Source organism: Pseudorasbora parva, chromosome 5 (assembly GCF_024679245.1).
Source record: "Pseudorasbora parva isolate DD20220531a chromosome 5, ASM2467924v1, whole genome shotgun sequence".
Lineage (NCBI taxonomy): Eukaryota > Metazoa > Chordata > Actinopteri > Cypriniformes > Gobionidae > Pseudorasbora > Pseudorasbora parva.
Genome location: NC_090176.1, coordinates 25,101,569 through 25,122,548, shown reverse-complemented (window position 1 = coordinate 25,122,548; position 20,980 = coordinate 25,101,569). Strand labels below are relative to the sequence as shown.

Here is a 20,980-nt window from a genome sequence, read left to right as displayed (position 1 = left end):
TCCCTTTCCCTTTAAGAATATCCTGGCTCTTTCAAGCTTTATAATGGGATTAAATAGTAACTTTTATTTTGAAGCCCACATCCAACTATCATAAAAGTAATCCATATGGCTCCATGTGTTAATAAAAGCCTCCTGAAGCAAAGCAATGTGTTTTTGTAAGAAACATATCCATATTTATAACTATAATCTCTAGCTTCCAGTCGAGTTCCGACCGAAGAGTGAACTCAAAACGTTTTAAGCCAGGAACACACAAAGACAACAGCAGGCCATCATGCAAAGTCAGGCCATATTTGAGTGTTGGCCGACTTCGTTTGTTCGGTGTGTGCGAGTGCATTTCTAAACATACTTTCAAAGATCAGTGAAAAACAAAAGCGTTGAGTTTTTCACTATTAGCATGTTTCCAAAAAAAGTACTAAATTATTCTACACTATAAAAGACCAGTTCAAAGTAGGTTAAAATGTAAGGACCTCACAAAATTTCCAAATGTTGAAATGGTTGAGTCAACATTTCCTCAATCAATGAGTAAGATGTCAGTGTTGTGGCAGAGGTCTTAGATCTGCCCAGCACACAGCAGAGAGATTGTGGGAAAACACTGCCTCCACATACCTCTCCACATTCATCTGTCCTAGAGTAAATTGGCTGCCACCAGGGTTGGCAAGGATCATCCCGCTGTAAATGAAGACTGAGCCAACATACACGGGCCTGTCAATTTGGCCCCAGCATCTTGGGACCTTCCGGTCCCCAGACCTGCCCGCTCCAATCCTCACCACTATTAAAAGGTTTCGCAATTCAACTATGGCCAAGGGAAATATTTAACCATAGTGCTGTCAAAGCGAAGACATATAAAAATTAAACCCCCCTCTTCCAGGGCCAAAGATGAGAAAGTTGAAGCCATTTACCGAAGTGGAAGCAGCAAGGCACATTACCTGGGAAACAGAGTGGTTTGTTTATTAGAATAGTAGTATGGGTCGACATACCTGTCAGCAGATTTTACATCTCACTCGGATTAATGTTCCTCTTGTGCGTCTGCATCTTCATCATTTTATTCTCCATTTAGCTGCTTTATGGCTGTTTGTAAACAGAAACAAAGAGCTACTTGATTTCCAACCGCTGAAGAAAAGGCTGTCATCTCAAGCCCTGATATAAACAGTGGTGTAATAATTGAACTGCTTTGTAAGCTTTGACTAAACAAACCACAAAGGGTGGCGGCCGTTGGACATGCTGGCAGCGGGGGAACAATCTTCTATTTGCTTTGATTTGTGTAAACCTATTTACCCGACAAACCACATGGACCAATTGAGATCAATGGTTTAATCCAAATGCTAAGTGTTCCTCTCTGTAAACACACGTTAATAATTATGTCAGTGAGGTGTCATTAAATTCCTGTAAGGTGTCTTGAGGGATCCGACTCCAAATGAGAAAGCTTTGTCTCAATTATGGGCAATTAAACACAGGGTGTTCAAGATGAGGTGAAATAAAAATTACCCTAAAAATATACAGACAAACAAATTGCATAATATCAGGAGTAATGCATCAACAATCCCCTGAAAAGCCTGCCTCCCACAATGTTTAATTTTCATAACTGCGGGGAAAGTGGTTTCGCAGTCTCTGTGGATAATTTCACATGCTTTTGTTTAAAATCTAATACGGTGGAAAATTACCTCCAGTACATTCATTTTCCCCCCAATCCTGCCTGATAAATCGTGCCATTTGAGATGAGAAGAAACAGGTGGGTTTTAAACTCCAGCTTGCCTGAGATGACTAGTGCAAGTCATTTCCATTTTGAGAGGTTTCTTTATTGCTCTCAGTTTTGTTACATCTGTTTTCTGCCATGCTCCTTCACCTTGCCTGAAGTTTCTTTGCAGCATCGGCTTGTTCAATTTGTATTCCTAAATTACCGAGCATGCCGTCACTGGCTTATGACTTTCTGAAGAAACACACCTGCAGCGAACCAGAACATATCGTTTCATCTGCGCTTAAACGCGGCGGTGTTCATGTTCGTTCACATTTTTAACACTGAGCTCTAATTGCGTTTCCGAATTAGAAGTACTCGAGAACGCTTAGACAACTGGATAAATTACTCTGAATTGTTTGTTTTTGCTGACTAACACTCATATTTCACAATTAACAACCTAAAAAGTAGTAATACTCACCGGTTGTCTTCCAAATAAGAGGATTTATGTTCGCCATGTCGATGCCCCGAAAATTATACTGTGTTACGGTTGAAGTGTGCCAACGTTTATCGCTGGTTGAAGTTGGTGGCACGGACTCGAAGTGTTGACCCAAAGTAAGCTACTTCTGTGTGAGCTTTGCTTCGCAACACGCGCGGCCATTCTGTCCGCGAAAATTTTGCTAATATGACCGTTATCTCCGCAACCGTCACTTCCGGCAAGAATAAGTGCTAAAATCTTTGATCATTCGTGTGCAATTAGAAAGTACTGGGGATTAACTAATTAAAGTTGACTATGTTCGTAACTGTATAACGTTAGCTTGTCAGTTATCTGACAAGATTAAAATAGTGTCGTGTGACGAAATGATTCACTTAGCACTCGGAAGTTTGAATCTTTTTTGCAAACCGATTTATTTAAACGGTTCAAAAACGGACTTACCAAGGCTGCGTCCGAAAACCTAGGCAGCTGACTCATTGCCTCATCAGACAATTACTACGGTGGCCCAGTAGTGCAGCCATACTAAATTAAACCACAACACAACGAAATTGCCACAACACAACGGAAACGAGTTAGAAACGAGCCACAACACAACGAAATCACACCACAGCAAGCCGGAATCACCACGACACAAATGCTCCCGAGGGCCTCAGATCTGAGTGCAATAAAGTTAGTTTTCCCTTGCCATTGTTCTATAGATTGGCCAGTCTTACAAAGTTTTAAACACTACAGTGTGTTTAAAGTGTGTAAACATTGTATATCGACATTAAATATCCATTCGAAATCACCTACAGGCATTATAGCTGCATATTTATACTCGAAAACGCTTTTACACGCTGCCATGTGTTGTGGTGATTCCGTTGTTTTGTAGTTCGTTTCCGTTGTGTTGTGGCTGGTTTCCGTTGTTTTGTGGCAAATTTCTTGTGTTGTGTACTATCTATCTATCTATCTATCTATCTATCTATCTATCTATCTATCTATCTATCTATCTATCTATCTATCTATCTATAGATAGATAGATAGATAGATAGATAGATAGATAGATAGATAGATAGATAGATAGATAGATAGATAGATAGATAGATAGATAGATAGATAGATAGATATTACTCTATGGAAATGGAGGAACTAAGGAATGCAAAGTGCGTGACACGGAAGCGACCAATAATTCCAGCATTAAACACCATTCATTTCAGTGTAGGCTATCTCAAGTGCACTCACTGGAAAATTGATGAAATTAATGCATATTTTGAAATGTAATGGCATTATAAGCCTCTCAGGAATATTGACAGAAGATGTATAACTATTATATCCAGATGCTATCTGTCATTTCAACAGTTTTTAGATTCTCTGAGATCTTCTGTCAAATGCGTTTATATTCATTCAAGGAATAACCTATAGCGCTTGAATGTAAAGAGTTGAATAAATTGGTTGCCCTGTTTTTTTAACCACCATTTAAAACTCCTTTCTTGGGTAAATTACATCATTCCTTTATATTCGCCTGTCATATATAAGTATCAAAATAACATTAGGACGTTAACAACATTAAAAATAAAAATAAAACACTATTCCAGTAGATGGCAGGAGAGTAACACGTATTGGCTCATTAGCCTTTTTTTCTATTTTGAATGAATTTTTATAGTTAATCAAATTTATACCTCTAAAATAAAAAATTTTGTTACTTTTTTGTACTGGAATGTTAAATATTTAGGATAATTGTAGGGAACATTACAAAGTCTAATGAAAAACTAAAATATCTGACTACTTCACGGTAAATCTTATGTATGTGCAATTTGTTATGATGAGCAGATTTGTAGATAGTTGGAAGATTTGTGTAAAAACTTTACATTTTTACACAAAAATTTTTTTAACATATGATTGGTTATTATTTTCAATAGAAATGCACGTGATTGGCTACAACACTCAAAGCTGTAAAATCATATGTTGTACTCTTGTGACCCAAATGAAGATTAACGTTGTCTCTTCTTTATCTCTTTCCAGAATAAAATGCTACTGTAAAGCCTTGGCGAAGTCAATGCGCATATTGTGTTAAAGGTGCACTATGTAGTATTTTTGCAGTAAAATATCCAAAAACCACTAGGACGGTGTTATATATTTTGTTCAGTTGAGTACCTACAATATCCCAGATGTTTCCAACTATTTGTAAATTGTGAGAAAATTGCTATTTTAACTAAGGACAGGGACGTTTCAGCATTGCATTTGAGGGAGTCGCCTGTCAATTGCGTCATATCTGCGCTACCCTCGGTTTCGGCTTTTATTTGGCAGGAGCGCTTTACTCTTAGCAGTGTGAACAAGTGAACGCACGGAGTATCGTCATAACATCGTTTTAAACACACTTAAATGTATCTAATATGATAAACAGAGCTGCATTACCTCAAAATCATAACCGGAAGAGCGGATCTGTGCAGGCGCCCGCCGACTGTGTCCCGTCCCGTCATAATAAAAGTCCCGGTATTCGCGAGGCGGGTATTTGTTTAACAATCGCTCCAGCAGCTTTGCTCAGGTCCACAACACTCGGTCCTGCTCTGCTTTAGACTACAGTAACGTTAATAACCGCATGCATGAACGTGATTTCTGCCCGAGTCCTATTTTCCACCGGCTGTGATGAGAAGACCACATCTCCCAAGATGCTGCGCTCACACTTTGCGTCATCAAACTACGATTTGTTTTGAATAGGCGCCCTCCAGTGGACGGAAAGTTGCATAGTGCACCTTTAAAGGGGGGGTGAAACACTCAGTTTCAGTCAATCTCATGTCAATCTTGAGTAGTATTGCATCCTTCATATCTCCAAAAAGTCTTTAGTTTTATTATGTTTATAAAATAAATATAGGCTGTACCGAGTCTTTCCGGGGAAAAAAACGAGCGGCTGAAGGCATATCGTGTGGGCGGAGCTAAAGAATGACGAGCGCACACAAAGCGGTGACGTCCTCAAGCGTGGAAAAGAAAACGCTACCCAGATTCAGCTAATACAGATATGATCCAGAATCAGATCCGGAGGCTGAAATAAATTGAACAGGAGAAACAGCAACAGCAGGACGTCCATCTCTGTGTACTGTATTTAGTGGCCTGTCAACATTTGTGTGTGTTTACTCACAGTTTATGAGGACATGATTCGGTTTATGGACTATTGTATGCGACTAAACCTTAGCAGTAGCAAGCAAAATGGTTTTGCACGGCAGACTTGTGTAACGTTCTACATAGAACAACAATGGAGTAACCGTTAGCGCATTTGAATGACGAAGCACGCTTTGTGAGAACCTCCCCTAGGTTTATTTTTGGGTGGTTTTACAATAATCAAACTGACACCTATATTGGTCAGCTAAACAAATGTATTTAAACACACACCATAGATCGCATGCTCCATTGATAAATTAACTAACGTTATACACGATCGTGTCGTTTACTGATGTTTACTTACGCGACGATAGCCAACAACATAGACATTGAAGCAGTTTTACTCACCGCCTGCTTCCAAAGCACGACCGGGAACCTTTATCGTTTTGACCGCTCTGTCAAAAACACACTTCTTTGGTAACTGCTGATTTCGTGAAGTCCTGTGACAGCAGTGACCGTGGAGATCCACTTTTGCGACGCGACTGAAGCGTGGTGTGACGCTTCTCGTCATTTCTGCGTTCAAATCGGTTGAATTGCAGCGCTGCCTTCCCGGAATACTGTGCTGAAGTGTTGAAGTCGCTTCATGTCACCCATAGGAATAAAGTGGAGCGGGTTGGGACAGAAGTGTTGCTCAGACGACTGGATCTGCAGCTGAGAGAGGTTTTATGGGCGTGCATTTCCTCTCTCGCTCTGGTCACACGCGCGCGTGCACCCTACCGGGAGAAGAGCCCGTACGGCCCATACAAGGACCTTCTGCTCTGTTGACATCAAGCGGACCCATACTCGAAAAAAACTCTCCGAAACTTGTGAGAAACCGGAAGGAGTATTTTTGACACAGAAATACTCCATCAAACGTCCAACATTAGTTTTTGAAACTTTGTCTATGTTTAGGATGGGAATCCAAGTCTTTAACAGTGTAAAAAGCTCAGAATGCATGAAACAGCATTTTCATGCATACTGAGCAATATCAAACAATTTGGAATAATCGCAGCCCAAGTCTCCATTTATTCACAAAAGATATCCTCTCCGCTAGATGGCACCTACATCAAATGATAACAATGGTTGTCCTTTTGCCACAGATGGCAGTGTGCAGATATTGCCAGTTGTTAGTAGATGTTTTTTTTTAATTATTATTGTGCATGTCTGCTGATTACATAATGCACCGCAACTGTGCCTGAAATTAAATACATGAATACATCACATATCTGTTTTAGAGCAACAGTTCTAAAAATAGCTAATAGTGATCTGGATGAATTAAATATTGTTTGCACACACATGCCATGATAAATGAAAAGGGAAACCAAAAAAAGAACAGTGCCAAGAACAATTTGTTCCGCAGCAGGAAGTGGTTTTGATCAGCAGACCATAATCACACTTTATCTCAACTCTGTTTGTGAAACTAAACTAAACTCAAAAACCCCTAAAAGATCACCAAATCAAAAGTTCACTTTTGGTTTTGTCAATCCCACTAACAGTGACATGTTGCTTCACCACATGAAGAAAAACAGAAAACAAAAATGTTTTAAAAATGCATTATTTTGTCATTCATTATTTAGAGGCTGCATCAGCATGATTGATTTGCAGGCTTTCTCTCCCTTTTTTCTGCCTAATTAGCCTTTGGGCACTCGGTCACAATAATACAAGCCATCTTTTGTTTCCTGTGGCAGCCTTTACTCTGGGATCCATATCCACGCACACATGGGAATACTACATGTCACTAGAGAGCAACTCCCCATCATGGCTGCCGGGCAGAAGTGGAGCCACACGGTGGAACCGCCACCATCCCTCTTACTGATTTATGATCTGGAGAGCAACAATAAAACAAGGAGGAGGCCCAATTATTCTTCTGAGGGAAACTGGAGAAAGTATTAGCCTTGACTGCAAGAGAAGTGGGTGTGGGAGAGAGGGAAATGAGTCTGGCCCTACACAGCAGGTTGCTTCTCACCCAAAACTCAGCCATCTAACTAAGTCATGGAGATACCGATCAATAGGCTTTAAAATCTGAAAACGGGGCTTTCAATCAACAATTTCAGTTTATGGTGCATATAAAAAGTCTATACAACCACTATTAAAACAACAGTTTTTTGTGATGTAAAAAATGAATAAGAAAATGTGCCAAACTGATAGACTATTATCTAAACAGACTGTGTGCTGTAATAAAGGGGTGTGCGCACTTATCCAGATGGTAATTCTTTTTTTTCTCTCTCCATCTCTCTGAAATTACACGATTTCAATGGCATTGCAGAGGTTGTAATTTTTACATTAAACCTGCAAAAGTTCTGATACGATTTATCTTTGTTTCCTTTTTTTTACATCACAAAAACAGCTGTTTTATCTCGCCATGCGTAGACGTTTTATATCCACTGTGTGAGTCAATAGCAAATACTGATCTCCCAACAGAGTTTGTCCATGTATTATCAGTGGGTCTCACATAAGCTTTACAATCTTGCAGTGCATGATATATAAGAAAGCTAGATATGACATTTTACAGCCCAAGAACATCTGAACACCCAGAGGAGAGAAAACACAAGCGCTTAAAAGAAGGAAAAAGAGAGCAGTCTTCACATGAAACACTGTGATTCATCAAAGTTTGATTAAAGCTCTGATATATGCCATCTCTAATAGCACTCAACAGTGATCACATATTAAACCTGGACTCTGAAAGCCGCTTGGCAAATGCTTTGATTTAAGTTCAATCAGAAGAATAAGGGGAAGATTGAGGATCCTCAATAAAGGTGTTTGGAGTGCCACCTGGTGACTGTTTACTATTATTGGTTGAGATTAAATGGAAATCTTGACAGTCGCTGTCAGATGAGGTTACTACTTTAACCCTTGTCCCCTGTCTGTGAGACCCCAAGGTCATTTTAATAACTCAAAAAGCATACTTAACATTTTAATATACATTACACATTTACACCATATATATATATATATATATATATATATATATATATATATATATATATATATATTAGAAATTATTAAAGACAATAATAAATGCGTTGAATTTTCATGAATTTTCACATGATACTTTTCACTCTTTGGTGCAATTTAAGAAAATTACTTAAAATAACTATCATTATTGGTAGTAGGGTTTCTGAGACCCAAAATATGATGATCATAAAGTCATTAATAGAACCTGAGTCAATTACATATATGTGATATGTATACATATATTACATATGATGATTACCCCCCCCCCCCCATATAATGGTTCAACAAATATTAATATTTTTCCATCAATATGAATTTAACCATCATAATAAGGATGCAAATGAACATCATAATTAGCTTTCCATCACAGATGGCATTGCACGTTGTTTTCCGTCTGTGCGTCTGCATTTGTGTGATGGGTTTATTTTGGGAGAATTCAGTGACCCTTCAAGAAACAAACACATTTTGTAAGGTGAATCACAAAAAATGAGGCAAACCCTACTCTGTCTTTGTTAGCCAATGAGATGCATTAATACTGACAGGACTAGGCAGATTGGGAGATTTATGACTAAAGTGCCATGACTTCTGAACCCTGTTTTGCCCTGGAGTGCTGTAATGAACACACAACCCTGCCCTCGAAGCACAGTTATAACAATTAGCATACAGACAGGAGCAAGATGGTACATAATTAACTTCTCAACCATGCCATGCTAAAAAACCATTGACATATGAGAACATAGATGTGTAAAACTGTGCTGGATTATCATTCGATAATGAGTTTGTAAGAACAGCATATGTGATATAATCTTTGTTCTTGTATGATTTGCTGTGCACGGTGAAGAGGTGATCTAAATTGATCAAAGATCTGAAATGGCATACGTCATTACAAACAAATAAATGTTTGCCACAAACATAAATCAGATCAGATACACCAGTTCCAGTAAATATATATTTTCTGTGACTGCAAACCCTCAACCAATATCTGAAGGATTCTTGGAGTCAAACCCTTTCACCGGCATTCTACAATTATATATATATATATATATATATATATATATATATATATATATATATATATATATATATATATATATATATATATATATATATATATATATATATATATATATATATATATATATATATATATATATATATATACTATTTGAATTGTTGGAAATGGATTCAGTACATATTCTCAACCATATTCAGCAATTAAAAACAGTGTCAACCAGTTTTACAACCAGCATTGACTGCATCTGCCAGGCTCAACCATTCCAGTTACTATGGGAAATATACATTTGCTAAATAATTCACAAGGGAGTCAGTCAATAAATGGCAAAACAAAGTAACTTACAAAGTAACTAGATATTTAGTTGTTGTAAATAATAAAAGTAGTGTTACTTTAGTTAATTGGAAAAGTAATCTGATTGTGTAACTCAACACTGTAAAAAAAATAATTCAGGCCCCAATTGAACATTTTCTAGTGACTTATCATATCTAGATGTTTCAGTTGGCCAAACTGAATTTCTGTAAATTGATGCAAATGAATTCACAGAAATTGAATTTGGCCAACTGAAAAAATTGCAGTAGATGTGATCAGTAATAAGAAAATATTAGATTGGGGCCTGTTTATTATTATTTTTTTTACAGTGTGGGACACATTTTGCCATAGAGATGATTTGGAGAAAAAAGTCCCAATTGACCTGAATTAATTAATTAATTACAATTTTGTCTGTTAATATATTAATGTAATATTAAAAAAAAAAAAAAAAAAATTCTCCAAATATCAAAACCTAGAAAATAAAACGTCTCATTTAATATTTAGCTAGATCAACTTTTTCTAAAGGTTAAACACCTCACTGACCATTTTGTTGAAAAAAAACAAAACATATTTTTAAGCATTTCAGACCTACTTTGAACTCTATATTTGGAAAGTGCCCATGCACTGACTTTCCACCCATTGAGCAGATAATGGTGGAAAGCTGCCCGGTGGGAGGTCTTAAAACCCTGAGTTGAATGCAGTTCTGCTCCAGATGTGTCACCCTGCCATTTTCCTGAGCAACAAAGCACAATCGCCATGCTCCGCTTGTGTGCTTTCAGAATGGCTGTGTCATGTCACTAATCTCTGGGTGCTTGCTTTTGTGTGTGGCTCCTTCAGCTATTCACTTTGAGCATGCCACACTTCACACCTCCTGTCCTCCTCCTCCCCCTCACTACAAGACAAGAGGCCATCTGCCCCTCTAATAGACTCCTTCTGAGGAGTGAGGTACAAGGGTGAGCCCTCAGATTTTTTTTAGACCATCTTTTGGTATTGGGGGAAATGAGAACGCAAAGAATACATTTGTTGTTTACGTTCACTGCTATAAAATTTACTCCGGAAATGTGAAAAGTGTCCATGTTATCTTTTTTATTGTAGAAAAAGTGTTATTTTGTGTTTTTAAGTGTTACACCTCTGGCCTCCTTCATTTATGGGTCAGGCTCCTTCACAGTCAAAAGTGACTGAAGCCTAAATGTTTTGTTGTTTTCTCTTTAGGAAAACCATATATTTTTTAAATAATATTTTTTAAATATTATTTCGAAATTTGAGGTGATTTTATCATACTATGCAATATTTATAATATTTTTATGAGCCATTTTCCCCTTTGAATATAACACAAAACTTTTTTTCTAATATATTTTTCAATTATTTTTCAATCAAAGCAGTATTCCATGTTAAAATAGAGACCAATGTTTGAAGCCATCTGGTGGGAGTTAAAAAAAAACACTTAGTGAAGTTCTAAACGTAATTTAGGGAGGAGCGAGCCCATCTAATCTTCCTATCAACAGCTAGAGTAGGCCTAGCTGTTAACCTTTCCTCAGTCTCAGATGTTCCAGCATCCACCACCTCCCCAAACTCCACCTTTATATTAGGTACCTTTCCCTACATAATCGTTTAGTCACTCTGGGGGTATATCGCAACCCATCATCAGTAAATGCAAGCAAGCTAAGCCAAATAAGATTAATCTAAATATTTTAAGATTATATGGGCAAACAAACTCATTAATGTAATGCCATGCTGTAACCGCTAGATTCCTGCATAGTTCTTTATAAAGTGGCTTTTACATTCTCTAGTGGTTTTTATATATGAATACTTATTTTTAAGTTGTTAGACATTGACATTCATAAAAACTGCTTTTTGCCAAGATTTATTTTTTTGATTTGAAGTGTCAGTTTTTGCATTGCTCTGTATACAGTCAAACCTGAACACATAAGCACATTTTCTTACACATAACAATACAATTCAATAAAACTCAAGCACAACTGAACAGGTATGCTTTATTTCAGCTTAATCAATCTGGGTCTGATCTGATTTCAACCTCTTATTTGAGCCTTTTTGCTCAATTTTACCATAATGTTACAGCAACTCCAGTTCATTTGTGTGTGTATAATACTGTTTTGTGTGTGTTTGCGTGTGTATAAGCAACATGATCACATGGTAATGCGTATTAATAGTACGAGTGTGAAACCTCGTGGAATGGATAACTCCTTTTGGTGTTTGGCGTGCATATGCTACGCAGTTTATCGCGTCCATATGATACGCACTTTATGGCGTATATATGACACGCTCTTGGGTAGGTTGGAGGTGGTGGGGTGGATGGTTCGTACGTATAATACGCTAAAAGTGCGCATCATATGCACGCCAAAACTCATTTTGCCGTATACATTCCACGAGATTGCACACTCGTACTATTATACGCATTCTCGTGAGATCGGGTTTGACAAACGTCACCAAGTGTCCCATTCCGATGAAGAGAAAAACATTTAAATTTCAAAACATAAAATGTTTCAGTCATTTCTGATTAAAAAAAGGCCTAGAGGGATTTAAGTGAGCCAGCCAGGATATTCATTTGAGCCACGTAAAATAACAACAACAACAAAGCTGAGACCCCTGAGTGTAGAGTTTTAAACATTTATTAATGTCTATTTCTAATTGAACAGGGAGTTAACACAATCAATATAGGGTCTGTGGCTCTGCGACCTTTAGTTTGCCTCCGGTTGGTTTTAAAATGTCATAGAGCATGAGGTCATGCTTTAAAGTGGCTTTTTTGATCATGAATAAGCCCCTCTCTCATTACAGGTGACACAGAGGTGAACTTGTCTGCATGAAAGACCAAAAGACAACAACGCAGCAAGATCTTTTTCTGACAACGAACCAGTATAAATTCTAGCTTGAACAGTGACCTCACTGCATTTTCAGAGAGGAAACAAACAAGGCACAACTTCTTGTTTTTAACCATGCTCTCACGCAATCAGTGCGCAAAACAGGAAAATGGGCCTATGTGACAGTGACTCATCAATGTTCTCGACTATTGATTTAATTTCAGACAGGCGATTTTACCATGCATAAACAGGCTAGTGTGTATGTGTCAGGGAAACTAGACAGGGGAAGTGTCTCTGAGGTTTAAACAACATGAGAAGTAGTAGCCATCAGCAGAACGCCAGCCAGGTTCACAGAGAGTTCAGCCACTGGTACACTGTGTTTGAAGTAACATGTTGAATGGCAGAAGTTTGGTAGGCAGTGAAAGGGAGAGCTAATTACCCCGCAGACATCAGCAGACGGCTTTCAAATGGCACTGGTAAAAACAGCTCTAGAGGAAGGTGCTCAGGCATTTATACTCTAATAGGCTACTTCTTAATGTAAGTGCTTTTAGAAAACCTGCTTTCTAGGGTGGTCTTGTCATTAGCTTGAATACAGAAGTTAGAATACAAGGACAGATGCTTTTCAGTTTTAAAGTCTGGGAAGAAATAATTTTGCAATTAGATGTTCTAATGGGGTTACCACTCTTTATTTAATACATTTTTTTTCAAACTGTAAAAAAACATCCAACCAGGAACTCTATTAATTAACTATGCCCAGGGTTTTGCAGGGATTTTCATATCGACAAGCTCTCTAACCGTCATTTATTAATATAGATTAACAATTAAATGATTACGCATTCTATGCAGGTGTATTTATTACCTTAGGTGCGTTCACGCCATGTTGAAATTTCAGTAATTAGATTTCAACTTGTAAATGAATTTGCAATTTGCAAATGAATTTGAAGAGAGAGAAATTGTCTAATTACACTTTTAAAAGTAAGTATTGGGTTTCAACTTACTCAAATATCTAATGATACTCATGTAGAAAAAGAAAAAGAAACTTTAAACTGAAATGTTGACATATCTTACTAAGATGCGATTCAATTTATACCCTTTACTATACAGAAATGGATCACAAAGATTCACAAAGTTTGTGAACCCTGTTTTGTTTTCAGACAGTTAATGTAACTTTTTTTTAAAGTCTAGTAATGTTACTGTAACTCATCAACGGCAGCTGTCACAATTGCTAGGCGACAACAGTCCTCCGTAGGCTAAAACGTCCCATTTAACAACGCTCAGTCCGACCTTCACAGCCTTCGAATGATGCAGCCTCTGGCACCCCGACTGAGCCTAATCTCTCCCAAGGTTTTTTTTTCTCCATTCTGGCCCCTTGCAACTGTTGCCTTTGGCTTTTGGCTTGCTTAGTTGGGGACACTTACGTTTCAATTATATTACCGATCTGCCCGCATTGACACTATATGATTATTGAAATTAGCTGGATAACATCACCGTTTTCTCCAGAGCAGCATTTGACCATTCTTTGTTGATTCCGCCTTCTCGCACGTCAGAATTGATCACTGCACAATACTGGGCAAACTAAAGTTTGCATTTTCAGGTCCCCAAAACGGACCGAAACGTATAATAACGTTTCTGTTTTAATTGAAACCTTGTCATGTAAACGCCCCCGGCTCACTCATTTCACAGCATGTGTGAATCTGGAAAGCAAAAGCCTCGGCTCATGCATCAGATAAGCTGTGTTCCAATTTTGTATTTATTTTTTATAATATCCCAACACAATGTTCACTGCTTCCTACTCACTGAACAGGCGTCATCAAATATAGACGAAACCTGAAAGTTTTCGGTAAGATTGTATATTTCTATAAATATACTATAAATTATATTGTTCATAGGCTACTGTTTACACCTTGTGTAAACACTTTCGCAACAAATGTTTTCATTTAATTTCTTGAATTATCACAGCATTGAGGAAATAATGTAAGCAAACTCAAAAACAAGATCAGACTAAACTACACAATGCAACAGTCCAACTGCAAGTCATTAAATTGTTCATATTAGTGTGCTATAACAAAGGCACTGTATTAAAAGAATGATTAAAAACACTGTAAAAAAATGACTCCAATTGAAAGTTCTAGTGACTGATCACATCTACATGTTTTAGTTGGCCAAACTGAATTTCTGTATTTCTGAATTGATGCAATTAAATTCACAGAAGTTAAATTTGGCCTACTAAATAAATTTGATGTGCTCAGTCACTAAACAATTTTCAGTTGGAGACAGTGTATTTTGAATGGGTTTATGCTTCAGTGTTTTGAGGCAGGTTTCAGCCTGATAAATATAAAAAAGTGATTTGGCCCTATAGGAACACCTGAGAACAAATCGTGGTAATCCATCTTCTGCAGAAGAAAAGCAGAGAAATGTGATATCGGTGTCTGAGGGCAAAGACAAAGCACTCAGAAGTTGGTTGAGCAATAATTTCTGGTGTCAGACATTGAGGACAATAATAGGTGATTCAGTCTGAGTAATGAACTGAAAGCACAGGTGTTGTCATCACCTGGAATGATAACACTGATTTAATTAACATCAGTCGTGAATGCCAAAAGAAAGTCTGCCCAAATAATGCTTTTAGTGCTCAAATAACAGGACATCTGTTAGGAAGCAACAGTCAACATGTACTATATCTGCATGGGTTAAAACATTCCCAGCACTATTTGAACTCTTCATAACACATGATGAAACCACGGCAAGGAAATGAAGTAAAATAGTGTCTCTTTTTGCATCCTCTATAGAGTTTAGCTCCCTCCTGGTTTCCCAGCTGCATCTGTTGATGTATCTTCAAGTCACTTCATTTTGTCAGTTACATATAAAACCAGATGGAAACCACCCCGGGGACGTGGCCCTGCTAATTCAATTAGACAGGCCTCAGCCGTAGCCCCAGATATAGGCAGTCAGTGGACACCCTGAAAAATGGCAGATTCATCCCCACTGCCCCCCTGAAGGCTCTGAGCACATGATTGATCAGACATTGATTTGATTTGAAGTGAGAGTGAAAAGCACTTTCTTGGGCTCTAAGTAAGAGGTCTGAACAAGATTTCCCTTGTCAAATCGTCTGCATCTTGTGAAGTGACTTTGGCTGTGAACAATAGGGGCTTACAGTTGTATGCATTTCAAGCATGATTCAAAACACATTGGTGTGTGTGAGTCAGAACAGAAGAATGCGGCATTTTGAGAAATGTACAGCATCCAATATCTGTCTAGTTTAAAAGAGTAAACTTAAATCAAGAATTTTGTTAATCGTCAGATCACAATATAGGTTCCATGTCTTTTTAAACAAAATGCTTTTTTTTATATTTGAGATATCCGCCAAATGTGACAATCCACATGTTGTCTAAAGGCCTGTTTACACCAAGGATAACTATTATGATAAAAATAAAGATATAGCTGTATAAATCATTTCTAAATTGTAGTATTTATAAGGATCTATTGAAAGAATTTCAATATAACTATGTTTTCAATGATGTATAAAGACCTTACATAATGAATCGTTATATTTGAATTGCCTTATAATGAGCCATTTCTATCTTCATACACCGCGGGTCCCCTTACAGGGAAGTCGCCATTTTGCGTCATCATGTTTCTACAGTAGCCCTAAATGGACAAACTGCTCTACAGAGTGCTAGTCACCCTCTGTGCTCTCCGACTATGACAATTTTGTCCTGTTTCAGCCCCCGTAGCTTCTCTGTGTGCTTCCAGAGGGAGGGGTGAGCTGTGGCTTATTGCAATTCACAACCTCACCACTAGATGCTACTAGATTTTACACACTGCACCTTTAAGAGAATAACAGTCACCAAGAAAGAAATGATAATGAGGACTTATATCACTGTAATCACTTAAAAAAATCCCCCACCTGATGAATGATAAAAACAATAGCCAATCAGAATCCATCTTGCTTTAAAAACCTTGAATATTTAAAGAGGGAGTAATAAACAGAACTTTAATATGTGTTTGTGTGGACGGTAATATAGTTATTGTTATAGTTATTTTTCTTGGTGTGAATGGGCAATACATTTGTTTCGCTTGTTCGAGCCTTGATTGACACTGTGTTAAACATGAACACAATGCTTATATCAGAATTATATTTTGGCTACTTCACAGCAATGCTCAGTTTCGCTGTCTGGATCCTGTCACCAACAGGTTTTATCGCTGAAGACATCTCAGAATTAACAAGTCATAACAGGAAAAAAGGGAAACTGTGGCGTGAAATATAATACTAAATAAACTAAGAGCCATTACTTACAAAGACCATAATGCAGGGAGCAAGATTCCCTATCTGTCCACAGAAAAAGCCAGGAGGCGGAAACTTTAGCCTGGGGGAAAGGGAGTCCTCTGTTTACCTTTCTTAAAACACAAAGCCTCATGGAAATCTCCTTTCAGTTTCAGACTTTGATACTATAAACTACAAATACAAATAACAAGGCAGTATTATCGGTTGACATGAGTTATTTATATAGTGTACAATGCATATAAATGTAAACGGTAACAGGGAAAGAAGTGTGTGTGCGTGCATGCCCCAATGAAAAGTGTAAAACTGTGCAATATACAGTAATTTCAGGATACATATATGTATCTGTGAGTACTTGGCCTCGCACAGCAGTCAGGCGTCAGAATCTGGAGCTCAGACAGTTGAGAAGCCTATAATTATGCCAAAAGTTTCACTGTGTGGCCCATCATTATAGCTTACAGCCTATGAAATTGAGGAACAAAAACAAGTCATGTTAACAGGTGCTTGTTTTTCATCTATCTCTCTCTTTCTCTCTCTCTTACCTCCAGACATGAAGCAGAGGAAAATTACCATTTGTTTTCAGCTTGCTGCAGGCCATTGCTCTGGTCTCATCTTTCAGAAACCAGATCTCGGAGAAGACAGAGTGTGCCGGTATGACTGGGCTGATTATGAGTGCTTTGTTTCAGTCTAGTGTTTAAAAAACATCTGCATCTCCTAGCTCTATATACCACAGCAGTTAGTGTGAATGTTCTTGATGCATTAAACTATGGTGTTTATGTTGGTGATGCAACGTGCCCTCTTTACCCAAATATTGTCCACTCTATCAGTCTGAGATTTGAATAATATAATAAAGAATATAAAAATAAATATATAAAAGAATATTCAGTGTATTTACTATGTATTATTTTATGACTGGTTGCCTAAATATAAATATTTTTATTTTTAAAAATGCAGTTTCAAATATTCATTAATATTTAGTATTTTCTAAAAGGTCCTAGTACCTTAAGTGAGTTAAGTGGATTTGTCAACTCTACACTTCCTTGTGGCTTGAAACATACAAAATATGATATAAAGTTAGTGGATATGATTTTTTGAAGCAACTAATGTTTAGCTTTTGCTTCACTCTGTGTCTTGACTGACTATCTCTCAAATATGACTTGACATGAGACTAATCACACATCAGAAACCTAATAAATAATAAACAACTCTGAATTGCATTGTGGGTGCCCTGAACACTCATTAGCAGTGTGCCTTTGACTCCGTTCAACCATTCATGAGATCTTCTGAGCTGTCATCTGGTACACCGTCCCTCTTTTCCGAGTCAAGTGAAGCAGAATTGAGCAGGCCATGTGTTGTGTGTGCTCTTTCTCCTCTACTTAAGCCACTCTGGCCATATGGGTGGATTTAGAGCAGGGAACACTTGAAACGGGGACCCCCCCTGACCCTTTTGTCACAGGCTCTTCTGCTGAAGCACACAATAGGCTCTGTTGGCAGTTCAGACACAGGTATATCTGTAAATAAAACAGCTGGTAAGTCAGTCGAAAATGTATGTTATAACTTTTTTACGCAACACATTTCCCTCTTATAGTCCCTATATGTTCTTTTTAGCAAACAAACAGGAAACATTCTCAGAACACTGACATGGCAAGGTTTATGAAAGGCTATGAAAAAAATGTTCTTTCAGTAACATTAATAGAGTTCATTCAAAGTTATCTGGTCTCCAATAATGTTCTCAAAACATTAGCACATGTAAACATTATTAGTCTGAAATGGATGTCTAGAGACGCAAGTTAACTTAACGCTTTTAAACTTAAGCAGCACAGGATTTTTGGATTAAAAAACACTGAAACATATATTTTGTTGACTTGTTGACACAAATGTTTCCAAGAATGTTTAAAGGGATAGTTCACTTTGAAATTAAATGTTGATATGTTTTAGCTTACCTCATGGGCATCCGAGATGTAGGAGTATTTGTTTCAGTAGTTTCAATTTTGATCATTTTAGGTCAAACCGTTCTTGTCTGTGGCTCACATAATGCAGGTCTATGGTCACCACCTCAAAGAGCATACACAGAGAAGTCCAAATTAAACAATCCCCCATCGTAAGTACACACTGATGGCCTAAGACACGAAACGAGCGGTTTGTGTGAGAAAACGAACAGTATTTATATAGTTTTTACCTCTTGTACACCACAGGAAACATACACGCGCACCCTCGGATCAGTAGGACGTAGTGGTGTACAAGAAGTAAAAACGATATAAATACTGTTAGTTTTCTCACACAAACCGCTCATTTCGTGTCTTAGGTCATCAGTGTGTACTTACAATGGGGGATTGTTTAATTTGGACTTGCTCTTTGAGGTGGTGACCATAGACCTGCATTATGTGAGGCACAGACAAGAATGGTTTGACCTAAAATGATCAAAATTGAAACTACTGGGGAAGCAAATACTCCTACATCTCGGAGGTAAGCTAAAACATATCAAAATTTCATTTCAAAGTGAACTATCCCTTTAAATCCAGAGAAATAAGCAATTTTAACCTGGACACAAACCACAATCATGCATCAATTACATCATACCTGCATAACCCTCGATTTCAACACAGTTAGTCTTATTGTTTAAATCTTTTTTTCTTGATTTACTTTGAGTACCATGTTTTACCATGACTAATATCGATCTAGTTTACTGCAGTGTGCAACAAGTGTCTCAGTTGCCGCCGAGCAAACGCACAGAGTGGCATTATAGCATAACCTTTAGCACACTCAAACGTATCTAATATGATAAAATAGCACTGGGTTACCCCACATATGCATGACCAGAAGAAGCAGACGGATAATAAAAGCTCCATTGCCCTAGAGCCGTGTGTCTCACATGTCTATCATTAGCAATCGCTTCAGTAGCCTCATTCCACCCCACCTGCTTCATACTACAGTAACGTCAATAAATCTTTAATACATTAACTCATCCATTAATATGATTTCTGCCTGAGTCCAGTCAGATTCTTTTCCACCGGCCGTAGACAACAACTTCAATGATTCTGCGCAATCAAGGCATCATCAAGCTACGCCTTTGTTTAGTAGGCCCATAAGCGACCTCTAGAAGTGAAAATTACATATTGTGCCTTTAACCATTTAATGGATACATAAACTGTAAAAAGATTCCATTGTTGAAAAGTGAATCCACCGTCAGAATATGGCACTGACATCTTGCTCTAATTTGGTACCTGCAAAGTGACCTCCGGATCTGCCCGTGCAGTGGAGAGCAGGAAGTAGAGCTGCAATATCAAAACCCTGCCAGCACTCACATAGTATCTGTTAGTACAGTTTACTGCAGAGTAACTCATGTCGGTGTGAAATAAACAGTTATGGAAATGTATTAAAGCTAAAGCTCCAATCTCCTTCTGAAAATCCTGAAAAAAGAAAGATGGCTCCTCAGTGATAGCTTCACTCAGAGAAGCTGTCAATCATGCCGTCACACCCCCGTTTTTAAAAAACGAAACTAAAACCAAATGTATTTTAAAAAACGCACACTTGAATTTACATCAGCGTGATAAAAATGACCTAAAATGACAGAAACCATCTTTCAAAAAAAGTCAAATGTTTTTGTCTGCGTCCCATTAGAATACATGGAGGGGTGGGGTTTACAAGCTATACTGGGACCAACCACCTGGAGGCGATCGAGGCACTTTGGCTTCACTTTTTAGGACGTGTGCGGCACGCTTGATATATACCCAGAATAACATCTATAGCAGCGATATAACATTGCATTTAAGCCTCCTGTGTAAATTAAAAAATGGTTAAATAATGAATTTGTTAGCGTAGAGCAGGGCTATTCAAATCTTACCCTGGAGGGCCAATGTGCTGCAGAGTTTAGTTTAGCTGTGATTTTCTAATGATCCTGAAGACATTGATTAGCATGTTCAGGTGTGTTTGATTAGGCTTGGAGCTAAACTCTGCAGTGCATTGGCCCTCCAGGGTAAGATTTGGCGTAGAGCAAACTTGACTAACTCATTATTAAAGGGGTCATATAATGGTACATGCACTTTTACAAGCTGATTGTGTGGAAATGTGTGTTGGCAGTGCCTGTACACAACCATCCTATAATGATAAAAGTATTTTTATTTATTTATCTCCTTTATATGTTTTCTCCTGTCTCAAATCGACTATTCGACCGTGTGACGCCATGGTCAGATGCCCCTCCAACGACTGTTGATTGAGCAGCATTTCACCTCAGACCCGCCCTGAGCAAGCTCATTTTGATGTTCCTAAATCCAAACCACTGAAGATGCAGTTGCTGAGTTTTGTTTTCATCAATACTTTT

At 37.9% G+C, this 20,980-nt stretch overlaps 1 protein-coding gene across 1 annotated transcript in view; it reads right to left on the bottom strand.

Moving 5' to 3' along the window:
* Positions 1 to 2,430, bottom strand: part of thsd7ba (thrombospondin, type I, domain containing 7Ba) — a 385,534-nt gene extending 383,104 nt beyond the window's left edge. The window contains exons 1-2 of the mRNA XM_067443589.1: positions 2,154 to 2,430; positions 978 to 1,068 (exon numbers count right to left, since the gene is read on the bottom strand). The gene's annotated coding sequence lies outside the window, so the exon portion shown is untranslated. The remainder of the gene's footprint in view (positions 1 to 977; positions 1,069 to 2,153) is intronic.
* Positions 2,431 to 20,980: the final 18,550 nt, after the last annotated feature.